This window comes from Boleophthalmus pectinirostris, unplaced genomic scaffold (genome assembly GCF_026225935.1).
Source record: "Boleophthalmus pectinirostris isolate CB_2022bp ecotype Guang Dong unplaced genomic scaffold, ASM2622593v1 HiC_scaffold_7, whole genome shotgun sequence".
In the NCBI taxonomy this organism is placed as follows: domain Eukaryota; kingdom Metazoa; phylum Chordata; class Actinopteri; order Gobiiformes; family Gobiidae; genus Boleophthalmus; species Boleophthalmus pectinirostris.
The window spans coordinates 5,212,849-5,237,505 of record NW_026571473.1 but is presented as its reverse complement, the minus strand read 5'-3'; the positions used below and the strand labels follow the sequence as shown (position 1 = coordinate 5,237,505).

The window sequence follows — 24,657 nt, the reverse complement described above, 5'->3', positions numbered from 1 at the left end:
TTGTTTTGGGCTCTTAAGTGCCAGACTGTAAGCTGGTTTGACAAATGACAGCTGGGTGGGCTATGGCTCATATCTATTTTTTCCTTATTAATTCCCCCGGTGAAAGGAAAATGGCTTTCATAATCATAGCGTTATATTTTCTGCCTGTGTTGTCAGCTGCAGCTCTCAGCACAGTCCTCTGCATTACAAAGATGGATGCACTTCTTTAGACGGAGTGCGCTGGATTTGTCATTAATTACGTCTCCGTCTCATTGTTGGTGTGTTTGTCCACCGGCTGCAGACAGATTTGAGATGAGACAAATAACTGACCCATGCACTCCTCCACGCGAGCATAAAGATAAAATACAGCGGAGTGGCCATATTTTCCATCTGGGTTCAACATCAAACGTGAACCCAGCGTTTTTATTTACCTGCGCACAGACGAGCCTTGATGGAGAAACGCATTATACGGTTCTAAAGTGGAGAGAGTCTGTTCAAAGTTCTTTATGGAAAAGTTTGAGAATATATTTAAGTATGAGCTACTCACAAACTTTCGGCTAATTATATAGTGAGTGCATTAGACTTATACATAGAGCTTTTCCAGACAAATTTGCATTCATTCACCCCGCACTAGTGTTGTCATGACATTTCAAACTCGAGTTCGATAATAAAAAAAAAAAATCAGACTATTTGAGTGAAGGTAAAACAATTGACCATGTGGAAAAGCGCGTTGGAAAGGGAAGAGGATGAAAGTATTTGATTTCCAGTAATTTTGACAACTCTGCTTCATTGTACTTTGTTGACACATCTGTCCTGAGGTAGAATCATGGAAACAAAGCTGACAATCTGCGCAATTGGCTCGTCAGACCTCCACCAATCAGGACGCAACAGCTATGGTCATGAAAAACTACTAGTATTTCTGGAGACAGGCACAATCTGGGACACGATTTGTTTGGATCATGTTGACCTCAGTTTATACTAAACAATTATTTACTCCAAAATTTAGTTATATATAGATTTGTATATCCTTAATATATGTATTAACAAATTATTAACAAATATTTTCTTCATTATTTGTCTCTAAAAAAAAAAAAAAAAAAAAGGGATAACAATTCCTTTTTTTTTTTTTTTTTCAGTTTTTGATTTTGTGTTTAAATAAATAATGGGGGGAAAAAAACGGATAAGGGTTTCCCGTTTCTGTGATTTAAACTGTGATGCCAGACTGAACAGGACTGAACCAGGACTGAACCAGGACTGAACCAGGACTGAACCAGGACTGAACCAGGACTGAACCAGCAGTAAACCATTTTCAGTCCTGGTCTGGTCCCAGCCTCAGTCCCAGTCTCAGTCCCGGTCTCAGTCCTGGTCTGGTCCTGGTCTGGTTCCGGTCTCAGTCCTGGTCTGGTCCTGGTCTGGTCCCTGGTCTAGTCCCAGTCTCAGTCTCAGTCTGGTCCTCGTCCGGTCCCAGCCTCAGTCCTGGTCTCAGTCCCGGTCTGGACCTGGTCTCAGTCCTGGTCCTGTTCCCGGTCTCAGTCCTGGTCTCAGTTCTGTTCTGGTCCTGGTCTCAGTCCTGGTCTTGTTCCCAGTCTCAGTCCTGGTCTCGGATCCTGGTCTGGTTCCGGTCTGGTCCCGGACCTGGTTCAGTTCTGGTTCAGTCCTGGTTCAGTCTGTATGTGGCGCAAAAGTCCGGCATCACAGTTTAAATCTCGAAAACGGGAAAAGGTCATTATCTGTTTTTTCCCATTATTCACTTAAACACAAAATCGAAAACGGAACAAGACAAATCGCTATATGTTTTTTTTTTTTTTTTTCATTTTTGTTTTGGAGACAAATAATGAAGAACAGTTGTTTTTTTCATTTTCTTATTTTTGGTTTTATATTGAAAAACGAATGAATGAATGGTACATGGATTGTCCTTGTCCACTGGTCATATTTTTATACAGCGCTTTTCCACCTTCAAGGCTCTCAAAGCTCTTTTAGAACAAGGCACCACTCAACCATTCACACACACAATCATACTCCAGAGTTTAGGTGTCTTGCCTAAAAGACACAACGAGAGCATTCACCTGTGGGAGCTGGAATCGCACTGTCAACCTGTAGATCAGTGGATCTGACCAGTGTTGGGAAGGTCACTTTTAAAATGTATTCCCCTACAGATTACAGATTACACACCCCAAAATGTAGTTTGTAACGTAATCCATTAAATTACTTAAAGTGAGTAACGTAATCTGATTACTTTGGATTACTTGATATTGTCATGTTTTTTTTAAATGACATGAATGTAGCAACCACATCCTGAAAATTCTTGTTTGTTGTCTTCAAATTGTCTGAGCCCAAGTCTCCATGAATAAACAACTGTTTACTGTAGAGAAACAAAGACCAGGACATCTTAATATAAGAGGTTTTGTCTGTTAAAAGACAGAAACAAGATCAGCCTTTCCTTCACCAGATTAAAAAATATTATTGATAGAGAAATTATTTTTTATATGAGATCACCTTAAATTATGTCAACCTACTGTTAGGTGTCATGTTGTTTAGACCTGGTTTAGTCCTGGTTTTAGTCCTGATTTTTAGACCTGGTTTACTCCTGATTTTAGACCTGGTTTAGACCAGGTCTTTAGTTCTGGATTAGTCGTGGTTTAGTCCTAGTTTATACCTGGTTCAGTCCTGCTTTAGTCCTGGTTTAGTCCTGGTTTAGTCCTGGTGTTAGTCCTGGTTTAGTCCTGGTTTAGTCCTGGTGTTAGTCCTGGTTTAGTCCTGGTGTTAGTCCTGGTTTAGTCCTGGTGTTAGTTCTGGTTTAGAGGCGCACAGGAGGAAGTGCGGTTTACGCGAGAAAACACGGTCCACACGCGGCGCACGAGACGTCGGTGTCCACGCAGTAACTACGGAAGGAGACGTGGTCCGCGGGTTCTCAGGTTGATGATGATGATGAGTGTGTGTGAAGTGTGTGTTTGTGTGTGTTTGTGTGTGTGTTTGTTTGTGTTTGTGTGTGTTTGTGTGTGTTGTGTGTGTGTGTGTGTGTGTGTGTGTGTGTGTGTGTTGTGTGTGTGTGTGTGTGTGTGTGTGTTGTGTGTGTGTGTGTGTGTGTGTGTGTTTGTGTATAGGACAGTAGTGCAGATATTATGAGTCTATGCAGGTTGTTTTCACCAGTGCCAGTAGCTCCTGTTTCACATTTAAGTTGTAGGCGATTTTATATTTGTTTTTTTTATATTTATCTCACATCGGGAGAAGAATTTCCAAGACACAAATGTGTTTTTACCAATGCACTGCTGCTTCCACTGTGTGACTGACACCGCCAACTTTAACATGACGTTTACATCGCTCTTACTGTCGCGTTCTGTTTGGGTTTCCGGCAATGAGTGGAATTACCAAAATAAAAAAATAAATAAATGGGATGTAGCACAAAATGTGAAAACAGGAAAATACCGCCTTGTAATCCACTTATTTCAGCAAAGTAACTGTAATCCAATTACCACTCATTGAAACAGTAACTGTAACGGAATACAGTTACTCATAATTTGTACTCTGATTACGTAACGGCGGTACATGTAATCTGTTACTCCCCAACACTGGATCTGACTAATGCTCAACCAATGATGTTTATGTTGAGAGCAGAGTTTGAACCGTCAACTTTCGGATCAGAGCACAAACGCTCGACCATCTGAGCTGCTGAAGACCCAAAGCTTTGATTTTGTGGTTGTTTGAATTGCCTCAGGGAACTAAGAAAGTTTGGATATGGAATCAATTTTGAGTCATATAGTTCAAGGAATGCTTTTAAAACATCAAGCAAAATAAATAATAAATCAAAATACCAAAAAAAAATAATAATAATAATAAAATAAAGTTAAAAAGATTGCAATCAAATTATTTGTGTAATTGTATAAAATATCTTGTCTTTGCCTCTTTTACTTTTGTTCTACTTGTTTCTCAGTTTTTTTTGATGGCATTTTTATTTTGGTTCTGATTCCAGTCTTCTCGTTTGCACTCCCTGACTTTTTGGTTGCACTTTTGGCACAGATGTGACAGGTGGGTGGGATTTCCATGGGTGCATTCCTATTGGCTAACTTATGTCTGATGGGCAGCAAAACTTGGCACCTGCTCTGAAAGCTGTTGTGGACGTTTCCTGTAGAAGTTTTGGTGCTCTGAGCTTTTCAAATATTCAACATTCTCTGGTGGACGCTTCTTCTGGAACAACATTATTCTATACAGTGTAAGTACTGGACAAACATGTTGTCTGTGTTGCAGTGATCCACCAAAACTCCAGCAGGAAATGTCTACAACAGCTTCCAGAGCTCCAAACTTAGCTGTCCGCCAGTTAGCCAATGGGAATGCACCCATGAAAATCCCACCCACCTGTCACATTTGTTCCAAAAGTGCAACCAAAAATCAGGGAGCGCCAACGAGAAGTCTGGAATCGTAACCAAAGAAAACAGCATCAAAGAAATCTTAGAAAGATGCAGAACAAAAACAAAATGTTTCCAAAGAGGCTAAGGCAGATATTCTATTTGACCATATATGACTAAAATGTTACACACTTTATTGATTTCAACAGCATATCTTCTCATAAAACACATTAATGACATTGGACCTGTTTGTGTGTTTGTTTGTGTGTTTGTTTGTTTGTTGCAGAGGTGAGCTCCCTGTCCGCTGGTAAACTCCTGGCCTCTGGGGGCAGTCTGCTGGACGATGAGCACTGGCACTACGTGAGGCTGGAGCGAGTGAAGAACCACCTGAACATGACGGTGGACGGCTCCACTCAGACTGTGAACCTGCCCCCTGAACTCAGCTACTGGGACATACACCAGGTAACACACACACTGAGACACACACCAGGTAACAAACACACACTGAGACACACACCAGGTAACGAACAACACACACTGAGACACACACCAGGTAACAAACACACACTGAGACACACACCAGGTAACGAACACACACTGAGACATACACCAGGTAACAAACACACACTGAGACACACACCAGGTAACAAACACACACTGAGACACACACCAGGTAACAAACACACACTGAGACACACACCAGGTAACAAACACACACTGAGACACACACCAGGTAACACACACTGAGACACACACCAGGTAACAAACACACACTGAGACACACACCAGGTAACGAACACACACTGAGACACATACACCAGGTAACAAACACACACTGAGACACACACCAGGTAACACAACACACACTGAGACACAACACACACCAGGTAACAAACACACACTGAGACACACACCAGGTAACAAACACACACTGAGACACACACCAGGTAACAAACACACACTGAGACACACACCAGGTAACAAACACACACTGAGACACACACCAGGTAACAAACACACACTGAGACACACACCAGGTAACGAACACACACTGAGACACACACAGGTACACACGAACACACACAGGTGAGACACACACCAGGTAACGAAACACACACTGAGACATACACCAGGTAACAAAACACACAGTGAGACACACACCGGGTAACAAACACACACTGAGACACACAGGTAACACACACTACACCAGGTAACAAACACACACTGAGACACACACCAGGTAACAAACACACACTGAGACATACACCAGGTAACACACACACACTGAGACACACACCAGGTAACACACACTGAGACACACACCAGGTAACAAACACACACTGAGACATACACCAGGTAACAAACACACACTGAGACACACACCAGGTAACAAACACACACACTGAGACACACACCAGGTAACACACACTGAGACACACACAGGTCACACACACACACACACACACACTGAGACATACACCAGGTAACAAACACACACTGAGACATACACCAGGTAACAAACACACACAGGACACTGAGACACACCAGGTAACACACACTGAGACACACACCAGGTAACAAACACACACTGAGACATACACCAGGTAACAAACACACACTGAGACACACACCAGGTAACAAACACACACTGAGACACACACCAGGTACACACAAACACACACTGAGCACACACACACACAGGTAACAAAACACACACTGAGACACACACCAGGTACACACAAACACACACTTGAGACACACACACACACAGGTAACAACACACACTGAGACACACACACACCAGGTAACAAACACACACTGAGACACACACAGGTACAAACAAACACACACTGAGACACACACACACACAGGTACACACAGGTAACACACACACTGAGACATACACCAGGTAACAAACACACACTGAGACATACACCAGGTAACAAACACACACTGAGACACACACCAGGTAACAAACACACACTGAGACACACACCAGGTAACAAACACACACTGAGACACACACCAGGTAACAAACACACACTGAGACATACACCAGGTAACAAACACACACTGAGACATACACCAGGTAACAAACACACACTAAGACATACACCAGGTAACACACACACTGAGACACACACCAGGTAAGGCACACACCAGGTAACGCACACTGAGACACACAGCAGAATTAATAAATAATGCACCGGATTATAAGGGGCACTGTCAATTTTTGAGAAAATAAAAGGATTTTAAGTGCGCCTTATAGTCCAAAAAATACGATAATATTATACAGTAATTAGGAAATCTGCCCTTTGACCCGTCCTTCAGTGTGAGTTAAACCTCTCAGGTGCAGTGTGACCCATCTCCAGATCCTGATCTCGTCTTGGTCAGAACTACCTTAACTTAAGCACTTTAGCTCAGACAGCCCTTCGTTTGTTAAAAGTGAGAAACAGAAAAGTCGATGGAGACATGATGGATTTGTGGATCAGCGCGTTCTTGTTTAGCTCTGAGGCTGCTCATGGGTTTAAACAGGGAATGGGAAGCTGCAGTTTGGCTTTCGGTCACTTGGGGCAACAAAGTCAGTGTAGTGTGTCTTCTTTAAAACTTATTGTACAAATATTTTCATTTCTTGGTGAGCAAAGGGCCAGCCAAAAGTTTATCCATATCTCACTGTTTTCTACTTTTGGCACAGGGAACTTTCTTTGACAAGACTCACAACAGGGATCAAAACAGGACTTAACCAGGACCTAACTTGGACTAAATCAAGATCTCCATCAAAAACACCTAATAACATGTATCAGTTAATCCATGTTTTTTTGGGGGTAACTGTTGTATTTGAAACATTTCTCATCTTTCATTTTTATTTTTGCAGGTTTTAGCATTATTCTCATTGTCAAAACCTGCACAGATGTGAACAATCAGAAAGAAATCAGATTCCCCACATCAGATCTAACTGTTTATGACATTTCAGTAATCTGACAACTCCAGAAATCAGATACTGATCAGAGCTTTGGAGTATATGTGAACATAAAAGGTAAAGAATGCAGAGCACACTCAGATGGGCGATGTCCAAAACATCTTATATTTTATTTTAGATTACATTTCGGCAAAAAGCCTTCATTAGATTCTTGCTTTGCTCCTTGCACTTGCACCTCTAAGAGAACTTTGGAATGCGTTTTCTGTTTCATTTGTACATGTGAACGTCGCCATTGGAGCTAGGGTGTAAAACTGTCTTTGGTTTATTTCCAGCTTCATTACAATGTTTTAACTTTTATTATTTATTCTTTGTAGTTAAGTGTGGGTTCGGCGCAGACTCCCGGACTCCAGAGACCCGTCCTGTCCAACAGAAACCTGAGCGGCTGTTTGGAGAATCTGATCTACAACAACCTGAACCTGATCGAGCTCGCCAAGAAGAGCAACCACCAGGTCTCCATGCTCGTGAGTACAGCTGCACATCTGGACAGGTTTAAGGTTAAAGGGGCTGTGCTTGATTTCCTCATGTATTTGAGCTAAATGTGTCTGACCCATTACAGATATATTGTATAAACAGCTCTCTATCAAAATAAAACAGCTGCATGCTCCATCCATCCATCCATCCATGTTCTTCTGCATTACCCGGGGCTGGGTCATGGGGGGCAGCAGTCTAAGCGGGGACTCCCAGATTTCCCCCTCCATATACACTTCCTCCAGCTCCAGCCCGAGCCACCTCAGCTGCTCCTCTCGACATGGAGGAGCAGAGGCTCTACTCCAAGCTCCTCCCCTGTAACCGAGCTCCTCATCCTATCTCTAAGGGAGCGCCCAGCCACCCTGTGGAGGAAACTCATTTTGGCCACTTTTATCTGCGATCTTGTTCTTGCGGTCATTACCCAGAGCTCATGATCATGGGTGAGGGGAGGAACGAAGGTTGAGGTGTAAAACTGCTGCATGCTGTGGCATCTAATTTTAAAGTGTTTTATCATCCGAGATCCAGGACCTGTTTAATGTTAAAGGGGCTGTGCTTGATTTTTCTCCATGTATTTGAGCTAAATGTGTCTGACCCCAGTTTAATGTGAATATCATAAAGCATTTTATTGTCCAAGAACCAGGAAGTAGCACTATTAGTCTACTCGTGAGTACAGCTACACATAAATCTGCCATGTACTGTCTGCATTTAATTAGATTGTCCGATAATAAAGGAGTAGCAGTGTTTGCATGCTAGTTGTTGTTAATATTACATAAAGACAAAACTGTACTCTGGCCTCTAAAGGTTGTGAAAAACACTTATAAACTCATCCTGGTGAATCATTAGGATGCTCTGAACACAGAAGATAAGTGAGGAATAACTCAAGACCAGTGCAAACTACTGCTGTTTTTCACATTTTTAAGACAGTCGCTGTCGCTACAGGACTTTAATAAAAGACGACGTGCTATATTCATTTATAAAAGGGTTTTTGAAGCCCTACAAATTCACTATTGACCAGAGTCCTGCACCGGGTACCCGTGGGTGGGTTTTAATGTTCTGGAATTTTACGATTGGATATGCAGGTGGGTAGTGATTACACACGGGTGGATCAGGACTAAATTAGGACTGAACCAGGACTAAACCAGGACTACATCAGGACTACATCAGGACTAATCTTGGACTCAAGAGAGAGGGAGAACCCCGAGCCCTCGGTGCAGGATGTAAGCAAAGCGCGATTGGGTGACGACTGCACTTACCTCCGTGCGCCGTGGAGCTCTGCGCCGGTCCTTTCGCCCGTGGTCACTCGACAGTCTACGCTGGTGCACCTCTGAGAGGCCGAGCCCATCCCAACAGTGAGTCCTGGTTCAGTTCTGGTTTAGTTCTCCAGGTTCAGTCCTGGAATCAGTCCTAGGTTAGTCCTGGGTTAGTCCTGGTTAGTCCTGGTTCAGTCTGTGGCATGTGCGGTGCAAAAGTCCGGCATTTCGATCAGTGTTTGTTCTGCTCAGTAAATAAAGCCTGTGAAGTGATGACAGTCGAGTCGCATCTGTGAATTCGTATTCATCCTGAAGAAAGCGTAATTGTTTAATTTCATTTCGTGACTGTTATTCTTGAAGTCGTAACTTTTCAATTCTTATCCTTCTTATCCTTCAGTTAAAACGCTTTTAATCTGTGTGTGATTTATCAAGGGCGCAGGTGGGTAACAGGTGGAATGTTAACGGATCCAGGCGAGGTTTAACTTTGATATAATCATGGATTAACAGGCAGGTGAGGTGTTGTACGCCGCAGGTCCAGGCGGCTGCGGGTCTCCAAAAATGGACCCGTGCAGGACTCTGCTATAGACCCCAGGTTTACCTCTTCACAATAAAACATCATTTAGCATCAGTGACACAAGTCCTGCTGATGATTTTAGATTTCAAAATGCTTCCCAATAGGTCACCCATCTTACGAGAATTTTCACAAGACAAATTATCGTCTGTGGTTGGATCATCTCAGGTTTTGATTGATTTGCTGCCAAAAAATATAACAGCAAATCGACCAAAACCAAATATATGCTAAAAAGTTCACATATCCACTCACCTCCAGTAGATACCAATAAGCATTTCTAGGTTGCACCAAGATTCATGTTTAAATTTGGCTGTCTCCAACCTAAAGGCCATTTCCCATTCCCGTCCAATGCACTTTTACTTTTCCACAGCCCATATTGTAAGAAAATGTCAGAGAATATTTAATAGAAAAGTTGTTTGGCCTTCAAATGAGCCAATTTTGTTGTTGTCCGTCCTCACCCTGCTCACAGCCTGTTTCTGACATTGGAAAGTATAGAGTAAATCATATGGGGGGATAATAGGACTCAGAACAGACTGTGTGAATGCAGGCGTGTGATCATCTGCGGAGGAGGAGGCAGATTCAAGGCAATTTCATGCTTTTGGATCAATACAGAGGAGTAGCCACAACAAAGAGCTGCTAAAAATACTGTTCTACTACGACTCCCCCTCCCCAGCCCCGAGCCGCCCGTTTACAGTTACAGAATCAGAGCCGTGCAAATCTGTAGGCGAAGGATCAGAGGAGCGAGATCGTGCGCTGACCTTGAAGAGAATAAAAGAATCGTACGCTTGAGTTAGAAATGTATATAAAGTGTTTGTTTTTAAAGCGCTGTACCTGATGTTTACCGTTAATTTGAAACAGTTTGCAGTGGTCCAAAGTTGTTCCTCACTTACCTCATGCATTTAGGGCGTCCTGATGATTCCCCTTAACCGCCACGTTTACATGAAAGCTTTAATTCTGAATAAAAATCATTTAACGTTTCTTATTTTCCTCTTCTGCAATAAAATCACCCAAATGATTCTAGTGAAAGTGTATGGAGTTTATGTAACTTTTTGGTGGGTCAGGCACTTGTTTGTTTCTATGGATATGTCATTCCTCTGTCTGGAATGTCAAGGGTTCGTCCGAAATAAATGTAAGGAAATGATAGCTCAGTCAAAAAAACTTGACTAAAGTGGGTTTTTATTCACACCACAGCTCCAAGTGCAGAGTGGAATATTGACAGTGAAAAAAAATGAGGTGGTAGAGTCCAACAAAAAGAAGTATTTACAACAGTATTTATAGTAATCACACTTACAGTAGCCAGCATCCACGTAGTCAGGCCAAAAACAGACCACTCAAATGACTGGAACTCCCTCCTTATATACCCCTTAGCCCCTCCCCCTGGGCTAAACCAATTAATGAAAAATGGGGAAAAATGGGGTTCTAAAGGAATTAACACGAGCAAAACTGTACTGATGAACACAAATCAACTTGGAAATAAACATAATAAAACATAATAAACATAATAAAAATAACTTAAAGAACCTCTCATATGGTTATCTTAAATTCAATTAAATAACTTAAAAAAACCAAAATAACACCCCAAATAGACCCAACAGTCGAGTCCGAGATCACAAGTCCACCTTGAGCGCACCACTATGCGTTCTACTATACTACTATAGGTATAGAACTATAGGTTCTGGGTTCGATCCCCAGGTCGCCCAGGCCTTTCTGTGAGGAGTTTGCATGTTTCTCCCCGTGTCTGGATGGGTTTGCTCCGGGTGCTCCGGTTTCCCCCATCAAACCCAGAACATGCTACAGGGTCTCCAGGAAGAACAGTTGAGAGTCAAGGTCAATTAAACACAATCAATCAATGAACCTGCCCAGAGACGACAGGTGGAAATTAACACTGGTGCTAGTGGCAGTAACTGTGTCCTTAGGCAAGACACTTCACCCACATTGTCATCTAGTATGAAAGTGTGTGTGTGTGTGTGTGTGTGTGTGAGTGTGAGTGTGAGTGTGGTGGTGGCACCAATTGGCATGGCAGCCGTGCCTTCTGTCAGTCTGCCCCAGGGCAGCTGTGGCTACAACAGTAGTTTACCATCATCAGGTATAGAGTGAATGAATAATATGCTGAATGTAATGCTCTGTAAAGTGTCTCTGTGACAAAAATGTCTGTGAAAAGCGCAATATAAAAAAAACGACTTACTTTAAAAAGATCACTTAGCTCGTAATGAAAATGATTGTTCGGAATTAATCTTAATTCCCAAATAAGTGGATGGTTTATTCCGATTTTAAAGACAAATTCATGTATTCCTTGATCATGTAAACGTTTATTCTTCTTAAAAATAATTGCAGTCATTCAGCGCATGTTCATTGTGTCGTCCTTCTGACGTGATCCAGATGATCCGGCTCCACCAGTCCTGTCTTCAGACTTTCATCCACGTCTCTTTGGATTTGTGAGCGGGATGTGGGAGTGGGCTGAGGTAGAGCAGACTCACACTCACTTTGTCTTCTTCCTACCTTAAAGTGTGGGACAATTCTCCAGATGCTGCACAATTATCATCAGAACCACTGCGGAAAAAAGTTTGGATCATGTTTGTGTCCGTGGAGTAACGACAAACCGAGATGACAGAAAAGCCGGTAGCAGTTGAAGTGTCTGTTTTCTTCCGGTCGATGTAAATATGTTGTGATAGCAGAATTAAATAAAGACGATTTAACGTGTTTTCCATGTAAACCTCAATTCAGAATTATTATTTCCATGTAAACTTAATTCAATTAATTTGGAATTAAAAAAAAAAATAAAAAAAAAAACATCCAACGGCCAAAAGATTTTCCAATACTTTCAGATGCCAGTGGAGTTTTGCCATCATAATAATTCTAACAACAACTAGCATGCAAACAGCGCACCAGCATTATTTAGGTTTACAGATGGCACACTGCACAATGTTAAATAACCTTACCCCACCTAAATTAAAGCCACAGTATTGTTTTTTGTATTTCTTTTTTGGATGTTTTCATTGCACTGAAATAAATGTAGAAAAGTGTCCTTACTGTGAGTGAGGCTTGCATCTCCGCAAACCTGACTCATATCTTGGCCTCCTCCCGCTTGTTTCTATGTAAATGTTGTTCTTCAGGCTATAATCTTCCACAGTATGACATACAATCTCCATGGAAATGTTCTCAAGTTTAGTTTGAACTTTGTTTCAGGTGACGTGCCACCTCCACAAAGTGACATGCTGAGTCTTTAATTGTAAAAACCTGCAGTCGCCCAGAACCTAAATGTGAAAACAATAGTTTAAAGTGGAACTAAACATGAAATCAACTTGGGTTTCAGCTTCGTTTATAGAGAACAATTTGAGGACTATTTTACATATATGTAAAATCCCTCAGTCGTCCAGGTAGAATCCAGGAGGAATTTAATTTATCAACTGGACAAACCTTTTGTCCACATACATCACAACAGGTATTTTGGTTTAGGTTGTGTTTTTTATCATTTTATTTTTTTATTAAACCTGAGCATGGAGACATGGCAGTCTGAAATAACTTTTGCTACTAACTGTGCAAGCAGTTTTAGTACAAACGAGTTACATTTGCAGCTTTGGTCAAAAAGTGTGTGCTGCCTCTAGTGGCCACTGCACTTTCAAGTACGACGTGACATCACATATGACTGCCCTGATTACAACCAGGTGTTTCTGATACAAAAACCTGGCTGCAGGGGTGGAGTTTGAAGAGTGGATCCCTGTTAGTCCAATCACAGGGCTCCTTATACCTCCAGACTCCGCCTCCTCCTCCCCTCTCAATCCACAAGTTCTGCCCAGTTCAGACCAGCAGCGTCTGGCCACACTCGGCCCATTGGTTGAATTTGACCGGCCCCTTTAAACTCATTTGGAATGACAAAATAAACATGTTTGACCTCATGCATGGACTAAAGCTGCATTGTTTTTAGTTTAGAGGTGTTTAAACCAGAACTAAACCAGGTCTAAACCAGGTCTAAACCAGAACTAAACCAGAACTAAACAAGGTCAAAACCAGAACTAAACCAGGTCTAAACCACAATTAAACCAGAACTAAACCAGGTCTAAACCAGGTCTAAACCAGAACTAAACCAGAACTAAACAAGGTCAAAACCAGAACTAAACCAGGTCTAAATCAGAACTAAACCAGGTCTAAACCAGGTCTAAAACCAGGTCTAAAACCAGGTCTAAAACCAGAACTAAACCAGAACTAAACAAGGTCAAAACTAGAACTAAACCAGGTCTAAATCAGAACTAAACCAGGTCTAAACCAGGACTAAACCAGGTCTAAACTAGGTCTAAGCCAGAACTAAACCAGTACTAAACCAGGTCTAAACCAGAACTAAACCAGGTCTAAACCAGGTCTAAACCAGGACTAAACCAGGACTAAACCAGGTCTAAACCAGGACTAAACCAGGTCTAAACCAGGACTAAACCAGAACTAAACCAGAACTAAAAAAAGGTCTAAACCAGGTCTAAACCAGAACTAAACCAGGACTAAACCAGGACTAAACCAGGTCTAAACCAGAACTAAACCAGGTCTAAACCAGGTCTAAACCAGGACTAAACCAGAACTAAACCAGGTCTAAACTAAGAGCAAACGGGTTTAGTGATTTACTACTTTTTATAAAGAAACACAATTAATATTCTGCAGAATTAAGTGAAGCATTTTGTCCTCCAAAGTATTTTCTGTTTCTTATGTGGAAAAACAGAATTGCCCACCCTCGTCACACTTTCACTTGTTTAGTTGTGGGTGAAGTTTAACTGCATTAAAAGTAGGGTAGTCTCTATTCACACTTACATCACAAACCAGGAAGACATTTGGAAACATGAGATGACAACTTCCGGTGGGCTCCATTTGTGGCCGTAAGTCTGACAAAATGTAGGAAAAACGAGAAAATGTTTGTTATTGTAGTGTTCCGTTACGTTCGTCTCATCAACAATTACGACCATACTTCAGTTTTGTGATGAGAAGGAAGTCGTCATCGCATGTTTCCAGACGTCTTCCTGGTGTGAGTAGAGTTTCTTCTGGACTGAGTGATCTCCTAAAATGTTGGATATAAAAGTGCAGATTTGTGCGTGTGTGTGTGTGTTTTTTAATGTGTGGTTTATGCTGATGGTGGTAATAAGAGTTTGAGGCAGAATCATCCTGGAGTCGTTTGGACGAGTGTTCTCATCAGTGTCACGACCCGCTCCATAAACCTGAGTCAAACCTCATCCAGCCAGACAAGGAGAAGCGAAGAGAAGAGGAAGGAGAGAGGGGGGAGAGAGAGAAGAGAGAGGAGTGAGGGGGAGAGAGGGACAGGAGGAGAGAGGAAGAGGAGAGGGGGAGAAGATTAGAAGAGCGTGCAGGAGGGAGAGAGAGGAGAGAGAGATGAGGAGGGGATGAGAGGAGGAGAGAGAGAGAAAGGAAGAGGAAGGAGAGGAAGAGGAAGAGAGGAGAGAGGGAAGAGAGGAGGAGAAGGGAGAGGGGAGAGAGGAGAAGAAGAGAGGAGAGAAGAGAAGAAGGAGAGGAGAGAGAAAGAGAAAGAGAGGAGGGAAGAGGAGGAGGAGAGGGAGGAGAGAGGAGGAGAGAGGAGGAGAGAGGAAGAGAGGAGGAGAGAAGGGAGAAGAAGAGAGAAGGAGGGAAGAGGAGAGAGAGGAGAGAGGAGAGAGAGGAGAGAGAGAGGAGAGAGAGGGAAGAGAGAGAGAGAGAGAGAGAGAGAGAGAAGGAGAGAGAAGAGAGAGAGAGGAGAAGAGGAGGAGAGGAGGGAGAGAGGGGGAGAGAGAGAGAGAGGAGAGGATGAGAGGGGGAGGAAAGAGAAGGAGAGGAGGAGAGAGGGAAGAGAAGGAAGAGAGAGAGAGAGGAGGAAGAGAGGGGAAGAGAGGAGAGGAGGAGAGGAGAGAGAGGGAGAGAGAGGAGGAAAGAGAGAGAAGAGAGTGGTGTGAGGATGAGAGGAAGAGAGAGGGGAAGAAGGAGAGAAGAGTGTGGGGTGAGGATGAGAGGGGGAGAGAGGGAGAAGCAAAGAGAGGAGGAGAGAGGGACAGGAGGAGGAAGAGGGGGAGAGAGAGAAGAGAGCGGAGTGAGGGGGAGAGAGGGAGAAGCAAAGAGAGGAGGAGAAAGGGAGGGAGAGGAGGAAAGAGAGAGAGAAGACTGTGGCGTGAGGATGAGAGGGGGAGAGAAGTCGAAGCGAAGAGAGAAAGAAAGAGGCTGACAGAGGAGAGAGGGGAAGGGAGAGGGGAAGAGAGGGAGAGAGAGGAGAGGAGGAGGGAGAGAGGGAGAAGTGAAGAGAGGAGGAGAAAGGGAGGGAGATGGGGAGAAGGTTAGAAGAGCATGGGGTGAGGATGAGAGGGGGAGAGAGGAGAGAGAGGAGAGAGGAGGAGAGAGGAGGAGAGAGAAGAGAGTGAGGTGAGGGTGAGAGAGGGAGAAGCAAAGAGAGGAGGATAGAAGGACAGGAGGAGAGAGGAAGAGGAGGAGAGAGAGAGGGAGAGAAGAGAGTGGTGAGGATGAGAGAGGGAGAGAAGTAGAAACGAAGAGAAGGAGGAAAGAGGCTGAGAGAGGAGGAGAGAGGGAAAGGAGAAGAGAGGGAGGGGGAGAGGAAGAAGCAAAGAGAGGAGAAGAGAGGGAGAGGAGGAAGAGGAAGAGGAGGAGAGAGGGAGGGAGAGGGGAAGAAGGAGAGAAGAGATGGGTGGGGATGAGAGGGGGAGAGAGGGAGAAGCAAAGAGAGGAGGAGAGAGGAAAGGAGAGGAGGCAGAAGGAGAGAAGAGAGGGGTGAGGATGAGAGGGGGAGAGGAGATGGGCGGAGAAGAGGCGTAGGAGGACAGAGAGGAAAGACGAGAGGAAAACGACGAGAGGAGGAGGAGGGAGAGCAAGAGGGAGGTGGAGAGGTGGAGATGGAGAGAAGAGAACTGGGTGAGGATTAGAGGGAGAGGAGAAGGAGAAGAGGAGGAGGAAAAGGAGGAGAGGTGAGGGTGAGAGGAAGTAGAGGAAGCGAGAGAGTGGAGTGAAGGGTGACAGTAAAAACAGAGGAGGAGGAGAGAAGGAAGAAGAGGAATGAAGAAGAGGACAGAAAAGCGTCAGAGAAGAAAACGACAAGGAAGGACAGAGGAAAAGATAGAGTGAAGAGAGATGGAGAGGGAGGAGGAAAGGACGGAGAAAAACTGAGATGGGAAGAGTCAAGGAGGGATAAAGGAGAAGAAAGAGAAGAGACAGGGGAGGAGAGAAGGCAGATAGACGTGACAAAAAGGATAAGAAAGAAGGGAACGGGAGGAGGATGAAGAGGAGGAGAGGGATTAAACGGCGAGGAAGGGAGCGGTGACAGATTAGATGAAAGGGGGGGAGGAGGAGGAAGAGAGAAGACGGAGGGAGTAGAGGAGTCGTTGAAGGAGAGAAGGAAGGATGAGACAGATTAGACAGAAGGGGGAGAGGAAAAGGAGGAGAGGAAGAAGAAGAGGAGAGAAAAGAGGAGAGAATGAGTGGTGTGAGGGGGAGAGAAGTAGAAGCGAAGAGAGAGGGAGAGAGAGTAGAGGAGGAGAGGGAGGGGAGAGGGAGAAGCAAAGAGAGGAGAAGAGAGGGAGAGGAGGAAGAGGAGGAGAGAGGGAGGGAAAGGGGAAGAGAGAGAGGAGATGGGTGAGGATGAGAGGAGGAGAGAGGGAGAAGAGAAGAGAGGAGGGAGTGAGAAGGAGATGCAAAAAGAGGCGGAGAGAGAGAGAGGTGAGGGAGAGAGGGGGAGAGGAGAAGCAAAGAGAGGAGGAGAGGAGGAGGAGAGCGGGAAGGAGAGGGGGAGAAGGAGAGAAGAGAGGGGTGAGGAGGAGAGGAGGAGAGAAGACGGAGGGAGTAGAGGAGTCGTCGAAGGAGAGAAGGAGAGAGGGAAGGATGAGATAGAGAGGAGACAGAAGGGGAAGAGGAAAAGGAGGAGAGGAAGAAGAAGAGGAGAGAAAAGAGGAGAGAATGAGGGTAGGAGGAGAAAGAAAAGAGATGTGACAAAGCGGCAGAAGGGAGGGAACAGAGGAGGAGATGAGGAGGAGGAGATGAAGAGGAGGAAGAGAGGGATTAGACAACGAGGAAAGGAGCGGTGACAGATTAGACGAAAGGGGGAGGAGGAGGAGGAGAGGAGAGAAGGAGAGAGGAGACAGAAAGAGCGGGAGAAGAAAAGGAAATGGCAAAGGAGGAGAGGAAAAGGAGGAGAGGAAAAGGAGGAGAGGAAAGGGAACAGAACGAGGGTAAGAGGAGAAAGAAGAAAGATGTGACAAAGCGGCAGAAAGGAGGGAACAGAGGAGGAGATGAAGAGGAGGAAGAGAGCCGTGACAAACAGACGAGACGAAGGGGGGAAGACGAGGAGGAGGAGAGAAAAAAGAGTGGGAGGAGAAAGAGGGGAAGAGGGGAAGAGGAGTGACGGGGACAGAGCGCGGGCAGGGGAGGATGTGCTAATACCATTTCTTTTTGGTTCAGCAACATTTTGAGCTCATGATTTTGTGATTACCGCAGGCGAAAAGGGAGTTTGGGGTTAGATTTTTGCCTGAGGATCATTTCATTTCCCTGAGTTCAGATGAAACAAAAAACGGAGAGAAAAAATAAAAATAAAAAATGACATTATTAAGTGCACACTGAGCTTTAAATGTGGGACGAAGTTTTAGTTCAAAAAAAGTCCAAAAGTGATCCTTACTTTAGAGCTTAAGAACAAACTGGCAAAATCAGCGTCTTTCTACTCGAACAAACAGGAACATTTCATATTTTGGAACAGCAGTCCTGGTTTAGTCCTGGTTTAGTCCTGGTTTAAAACTGGTTTAAAACTGGTTTTAGACCTGGTTTTAGACCTGGTTTAGTCCTGGTTTAGTCCTGGTTTTAGACCTGGTTTAGTCCTGGTTTAGACCTGGTTTAGTCCTGGTTTAGACCTGGTTTAGTCCTGGTTTTAGACCTGGTTTAGTCCTGGTTTTAGACCTGGTTTAGTCCTGGTTTTAGACCTGGTTTAGTCCTGGTTTAGACCTGGTTTAGTGTCCGGCACTGAATGGAAATACTAAAAAAAAAAAAAGCCTGAAATGTGAAAATCAGGAAAATACCTCCGTGTAATCCATTTATTTCAACAAAGTAACTGTAATCCAGTTACCACTCACTGAAACAGTAACTGTAACTGAATACAGTTACTCATAATTTGTACTCTGATTATGTAATGCTGGTACATGTAATCTGTTACTCCCCAACACTGCCTGTAGAAACTTCTTCTTCTTCTCTAAGTCAGTTCTTTGTGGCTCAGGTGAAAGTCTAACAGAGCGTCAGACAGAGCAGTGCCTACAGTTAGCATCACACCCCCGGGGAGCGTTGGTGACATCAGCTGTAAAGTATCAATACAATGTTGTGATGCCATTTGAAACCCTCTAATGGAATAAACGTAACTTCAGTCTAATGCATTATTATGATGATGATGATTATAGCTGTGGTGAAATGTGTCCCTTGGCTCTGCTCTGCGCTCGCCCGGGCTCTTTCCTCATCCTCCAGCTTTGAGAAAGATGCAAATGAACAAAACAGCTTTTCCTCTGGGGCGGATCAAATCTACACATTTAAATACACTGGAAACGATACGACCTGGATGTGTACTTTTAAAGAGGCGTTGTGTAACTTTTCTGGTGGAGGGTCCTTCAAGTGCTTTTCTTCATGGAGAGTAAGGTTCCCACTTTTTTTCACTGACAAAATTTAAAAATTTTTCCATGATTATTTCATGAGCTAAAGTGTCGTTTCCATGATTTTACGGCAGCTACATGTGTAGAACTGATCAGAATCTTAGGACTAAATCTGAAATGTTCACTCTTTCCACGCACCTTATGGTTTGGGATTATAGTTTTTAACATTCAAAATCCTGTCAGTGCAATTACTGTCGTCTCTTTAAAAAAAAAAAAAACATAAATAAGATTGGAAATAATCACAATAGCCTAATGAGAACTTGCGTGAATGAGATTCTAAAATTCCATGACTTTTCCAAAATTTTCACTGAATTTATAAAGTTTCATGACAATGACGTTTTCAATTTCCATGACCTTTCCAGGTTTTCACTGACCGTGGGAACCTTGTTAAATTATTATTCTGTCTGGAATGTTTCAGTTTGCTACCCTTCCAGACCTAAGAGTAATTTTTATTAGTACATTTGTCTTCACTTGGATTTTGTTCTTAATTTTGCTATTAAAACTCCCCCTTTAAGCGCCAAATGAAGTGTTATAAATCCCTTTTTTTTTTTTTTTTTTCAATATAACAATTAATATTTCACAATCTGCTGCTGTGGTTGTGTCACATGGCTGTAATAAAAAACTATAGGAACAGAAATCCAAAAAAAAAAAAAAAAAGGAAAAGAAAATTCATACTCTTTCATACAAAGCACACAGCAAACCACAGCAAACATGTTTAAACAACTTTTTTGAAAAAAAAAAAAAAAAAAAAAAAAAAAATTTAGGGCAGGCGCATGCCTGCCCTAAATTAAGCTGGTGAAATTTTTCTTGGCCCCCAGACTTCCAGGTGAATAGGCCCAAATTACCTTGCATCAATTAAAAAAATATTTTCAACTGCAAGTTCTTCCTTGATAAAGCAAATATTTAATATTTAGTGTGTGGTTTTAAGGATCTTAGCATGATTAAAGACTGATGGCTCATTCTAACATGTTAAACATGCACATATTTCAATGATTCCCTGTACTGAGCTCCAGTCTGTGGCCCTCGATCAGCCCTCTGCTTCATCTGTGTTTACATATGTGGCCCTCGATGAAAAAAGTTTGGGCACTCCTGATTTAGGACCTTAGCTACAAAAGGGCAAAATATCAAGTCTAAGTAAGCAAAAAATATTTTTATTGCCTGAAAACAAAAAAAAAAAACACAAAAACAAAAAACAAAAAAAAAAAGAGAAAAGTGCAACAGCCTCATGACTTTCCTGGTGTCAGTCGTGGAAACAGCTGGTGTCACATCACCTCCTGCATTTCCATGGAGTTTATTACATTTGGATTTGGACATTTTTGACTGAACTAAACCTTTCAAATAAAAATAACAAGGGATGCACAATTACACAGACCAAGATAAATAAATAAGTGCTGTGAGCTTTTCGGAAGAATTCAGTGCGTGTCCTTCCTAGGAAAAAGCACAAGAGATGGAAGGATCTGAGCACAGGCCACTTTATTATTAGCATTTGCAGGTCACAGAGATTCCAGTTGATCACAAAGTACAACTGTCACCCCGGGACGACGTCTCTGACAAAACCCAGAAAGTGAGGTAGCTTTATACTAGTCATCTGACAGAACATTAACTTGTTGATTTAACATATACAGCAAGAAAATGTACAATAATGCTGACCTGGTACTCTTTATAATGGGTGGGTACATGCCACGGGGTCCACATCCGTCAGTTTTCTGCTTTGTAGCATTTCAAAGTACAGAATAACATGTCTTTTTATTGAACCAGAGATAGACAGCATGTTTTCTTCCCTGTTGTCATTCCAAGGTACAAAATATTGGGTGAATCAGCATGATCAACACAGAATAATTGTCACAGTGCACTTAGAGTGACTTTTTCAATTGTTACGAACACAGACGCTCAGAGCATCGACCATTTTGACTCACTACACTCTTTGGCAAAGTTTGGCCCAATCAAAATGGACGGAGCGAATGAGTTTGGAGGAAAACAAAGTTATTGGACACTCGTTTTCCCGATGTCATCTCGAAGCGTGTGACGTAGGATAATGCTCGGAATATTCTTGGAAAGCCTCAACTGTCAGAAAGTAAAAGTAAGTTTCTGTCTTTTATGGTTAAAGCTATGCGCAGTTATATAAAACATATTCTCATCCATCGGGCTTGAAGAGTTAAACTTTTCTGTCATCATGGAGACAAAACCAGATCAAGTCAGATCTGTGGAGAGGCGACCCCGTTCACAGTCAGAATGTTTGTTTTTCTAGGTATTTGTAACGCAAATGTGTTAGGGCTACGGGCAGATTACGGCCACAAAGGCTGCATCAGAAGAATGTTCTTTTAGGAGCCTGAGTGTGAATGAAGAGACGACAGAAATTTGAAGTTGGGTGAAGTATATTGAAAGAAATGTTTTTACAGAGCACAACAATAACAAAAACAAAATGAAAAAATGAAAAACAGTCCAGTTTATTGGTATTCTGATTCAAGTTAATCTAAGTTCAGGGTTTGGGTAAGATCGCCATCATTCACTTTCTAGTTGAGATGAGAGTTTCTGCGAAGCTGGAGTTCAGTCAGTCCATAGAAAAAAAACCTGACCTAAAAGGCCAAAAAAACACAAATGAATATCATTTAAATAATACATTAATAGGTCTTCTGTATGCATAAACATACAAGCATAAGTGAATCAAGACATTCAAAATATCAGTCAGTTAATTCATTAATCAAAATACACAATAACAATAAATAAATAAATCAAATGTAGTCAGACTAATGACCCAAAAAGTCCATAAGGATTAATGGTTTCAACAATTAATTAATTACAATTAATATTCAATTCATGAATGAATGAATTCAGTGTCAGTAAGTGAAAAAAATCAATATCAATTCAATTCAATAAGTCATTAAGTAAGTTAATAATGATTAAGTCAATAAGTAAAATAAATTCAGTAAGTTGATCATAATTAAGTGCACTTAAATCAAAGAATTAGCAAACATGCCCAAGCAGAGGCCGATAAACTCAAATATTGCGCAATATCAATATGTTTCAAACTAAAGTGCGTAGCTACCCTCAATTCAAATAGACGAACTCCACCGGAGTTTTCGCAAATACGGAAAAACACGCTAAAACTGCACAAATTAATCAAAGTCGCGAAGATAAACTTAGCGACTAAATTAATCAATCCTTTACCTTCATTTCGGCTTTCTTATTATTACAAAAGGAAAATCAGGTACCTTTGAATTTCTCTTTGTGATCTTCTCTCCAAACACGGCCCAGTTTGTACAAATCTATATGGAGGCTCTATGAGAATCGGAGATGTGGCATTAGCGATTTTTACAGAATTAAGTAGTTTAGCGGAATTCTTGAGAGTGATTATGAAATCGGCAGTGTTCTAATAATGTGGCGAAACACTCACCTAATTGTGGATGTTGTAGGATTCATAGTTTAAAAGTTTATTGGGATTGTTTGCCGAGGCCCAGACCACGTCACAGCCACAGCGGAGCGGAGGAGGAAGTGACACGGTGACCCTGCAACTTAAAGGAAGTGGGGGAGATAACCACCTGTAATTGAATAAATGTAAAGGAGAGCTGTTTAATGTCACACTGTGGAATATTCTAGCCAGAGCAATGGCATATATCCATAGAAACAAGTAGGTGACACAAAAAAGTGACACAGCGCACCTTTAATCCTTCACATTTTCACCAGAGCTGCTTAAAAACGTATTAAAAATCCAACACCATTTTCAGTGACACTTGCGCCTAAAATGGATCTGTCATCATCTCCTAAATGTAATATAACTTTCCTTTCCAAGTACCTCATCAAGCCCAAATGTCCAACCACCTCTTTAACTTTGAGCGCTTTCAGTGGGATTAAACCCTGGCTGACCCTGGGGTGCTGGAGCTCCCATGGGTGTCACCGTCTCTCCTCGTCTCCCCCGTCATCAGTATGGTAATGCATTTTTACAGGTGTCCTTTTGGTACTAGACCTCCCTGACACCTCTGAGTCAGCCCATAGACTGATCCATATTCATGCGCCATCGTCCCATCCGCTCGGAGAAAGGGGGACACGCGGAAAATGACTCGGATTAAAAGTTGAAGGATGATTTTTTTTTTTATCCAAACTATCTGCTGAAGTGCACCTCTGTTTTTAAATTCTTTCTTAAAAAATATCTATTTGTAATTTTGTGGTGCTTGTGATTGAGAGTTTATATTAGACTGGTCCATCAAAACATGGTAAAAATAAAGTTTCAGATAACCTCCATTAGAACCCTGCATTAGGTTTTAGTACTAAAAGAGGATTTACGAAGAATTTTGGAAGAAAAAGGAGATGTTTTAGAGGTCGCTCAAGCTGCCTGAAGTTTCCTGGTAATTTTGTGTTTTCAGCAGTGTTGGGCACGTTACTTTGAAAAAGGAATTAGTTACAGTTACTAGTTACTTCTCCCAAAAAATAACTGAGTTTGTAACTGAGTTACTCCACTATAAAAGTAACTAGTTACCAGGGAAAGTAACTATTGTGTTATTTTTCTTTTTAAGGACACACTCACACTAGACTTTAGCACTGTGCCGTGCTCAGGCACGATTGCCTCAGGTTCTATGGCCACACTCACACCTGCACAACCATGATGTTACTGAAAGGAGGTGAAGATTATTTTAACTGTAGCCAAACCAAGAATGAAGATCAGAAACAGGGTCTACTGCAGGTGTCAAAGATGCAGACACATCTTTAGTGACGCCAACAAACACACAACCAAGTCATTTTTATGCAAGTTTCAGTTTATGTTTGCAGAATAAAATAACAAATGATTTGAATATTTGATTTTATTTATGTGATTCTATGTTATAGTAAAGGTCCTACAGGGCAGTTTTCAAATGTCTTGAGCAACCTCTAAATATTAATTAATTTGCATAAAATGTGAACATATTTTGACCAGATGTGGAACCAAATTCTAATCAAGAGAATCTTAAAAAAAAAAAAAAGCCAATTACAGCCAACCTTTCGACCACCTTAGTATATATATGACTTAATAATAGGAAACTGTTCAAATTTCACAGGAGAACTGACAAAAAGACAGAAATATGAAGTGACAAATGAATACAAGAATCACATTTCAGAACATGTTTGTACAGATCTTAACTACATTGTGATTGCATTTAATCTTGCAGCTCTAGACTTCATTAAAAAACTGTTTTTGGTTTTAGCAACAATGGCATTTAATATTCACTTAGATATAAAGTAGATAAGATATAGATAAATAGCTCCTTCAGATTCATCATAAAAGAAAACAAGGTTTAACTGCTCTTCTCACTCGCCTTTCTGTCTCAGGCAACAGTCTCAGTATGCACTTCTTAGTTGATCAAAATCCAACAGTATCATGTTAAAAACTGAGCTTAGAAGAACAAAAAAAAAATTTCAAGAAACTGCTCAGTGTGTCAGTTGT

At 42.1% G+C, this 24,657-nt stretch overlaps 1 pseudogene; it reads left to right on the top strand.

Annotated features, from left to right (window-relative positions):
- LOC110160237 (contactin-associated protein-like 4) overlaps positions 1–24,657 on the top strand; it is a 513,033-nt pseudogene that overhangs the window by 229,068 nt on the left and 259,308 nt on the right.